General features: G+C 48.1%; 1 protein-coding gene across 1 annotated transcript in view; it reads left to right on the top strand.

Annotated features, from left to right (window-relative positions):
* Cfap57 (cilia and flagella associated protein 57) overlaps nt 1-1807 on the top strand; it is a 69605-nt gene that overhangs the window by 61045 nt on the left and 6753 nt on the right. The gene's annotated exons all lie outside the window — the stretch shown is intronic.

The following is a 1807-nucleotide window of genomic DNA, read 5'->3' as shown; positions in this document are numbered from 1 at the left end:
ACACACACACACACACACACACACACACACACACACACACCTCTACATTTTAGAATTGTGGGTAAGGGACCTGTACAGTCAAAATGAAGGCAAAACAATGAGAAACTATTTCAAGGGAGGGAGAAATTACATAAGAAATGTTCATGAAGGTGGTGACTCGGATGACACATTAAAGCTCCTCTGAACATCTGGTAGCCAAGGCAAAAAGGGAAATAGAGAGTTGCAACAGTGAATCCCCCTACACTTGGGAGACCAAGGCAGGAGCATTGCCATGAGCTCAGGACCTGGGCTACAGTGTGAGACCCTGACTCGAAAAGGAGGTAGTTTACATAATTGGCATGGCATGGCAGAAAGAAGGGACTTATTCTCTGGAGAATAAACTTTTTCCTGGCACTAGATTCCGTGAGAAACATATCACACAGCTCTCTAAGAAAGGAATGCTGACCAACAGCCTCCAGTCTCCACAGGCTCTGTGGCAATAAATACTCTCTGTCATCTTCATACCTGACAATCGGTACAAACCAAGAACACGAGGCATCTCTATGAAGGGTACGTCAGTGAAGCAGACACACCCTGTCTTCTGTTGGTTGCTATTCAGGAACAGAGACTCATGGGCTGGAGCATCCCAGAGCAGTGCCTTGGGATTCTGGACGCCATGGGAACTCTCGGGGCTATTTTTTGCAACCTGTGTAGAGCCCAGTGCTGTGTGACTATGTGCAGTCTATGATGAGCTCCACATGTGATTCTGGTGCCTTGTCCTCACGGCCTTCTTAGAGTACGGGAACTGACCGGTGTTCACACGGTGATGAGATCACCCAGTGACTCTCAGTTCCTGGGCCGCATGCATCTCTGCTGTTAAGCATCACGTGTATATGCATGTATACAATTGTGTCAGATTATGGTCAGTATGACAGTTAGGACCGGGGTGGTCCCTAAAGTCACCATCTTCAGTCCTCGACACGGACGTGAGAACACGGTATCCATCCTGAAGCAGGAGCTTCACATTTCTCAGGGACGAGGCTACCTTCTTTTGGGTCATTGGGGCTCTGGAGCGGGGGGGGGGGGGGGGGGGGGGGGGGGGGGGGGAGGATGGGTAAAGCTCAGATATGCCTGTCAACAACTGCAAAACTTCTCTTAAAATATTACAAACCTGGCATGGTGGCATACACCTTTAATTCCAGCACTCAGGAGGCAGAGGCAGGTGGACCTCTGTGAGTTCAAGGTCAAACCTGGTCTATATAGTGAGTTCCAGGAAAGTCAGGGCTACATAATCCTGCCACAAGTGTCAGTGGGTATAATGGTATAGCATAGTCTCAGCATTTGGCGAGGTGAGAGTGGAAGTATAAACCCAGTGCAGGATAAGTGGAAAAAGGAAGGCAAGAAGATCCCAGGGGCAGGCAGGTTACCAGCCTGGCTGAAAACAACTATTTCTAGGTTCCCGCTCTCAAGGGGATAAGAGGTGGAGATTGAGAGGAAGATACAGGATGTCCTCCTGTGGCCTCTCCAGGAGCACCTGTGCACACACCAAGGAAGAGGGGGAGGGGAGGAGAAATGAGAAAAGAGGGGAGGAAAGGAGGGACTCGGGAGGAAATGCTAGAGATTTGCCAAAGCATTTTGAAAGTTCTTATCTGAGATCACACACACACACACCAGGCTCTTTATATTATTGATGTGGAAATTTTGATGTGGAAATTTCCACACATAAAAAGTTGAGAGCAAAAATCTGATGAATTTGCACAAATCCATTTCCCAGGAATCATCAATCCCTGCCTCTTCTTGTCTCTTCAATATCTGATACACACACACC

The sequence above is a fragment of the Mus caroli genome, chromosome 4 (assembly GCF_900094665.2).
Source record: "Mus caroli chromosome 4, CAROLI_EIJ_v1.1, whole genome shotgun sequence".
Lineage (NCBI taxonomy): Eukaryota > Metazoa > Chordata > Mammalia > Rodentia > Muridae > Mus > Mus caroli.
Note: the sequence above shows the minus strand (reverse complement) of the source record. Positions and strands in the feature narration are given on the sequence as shown.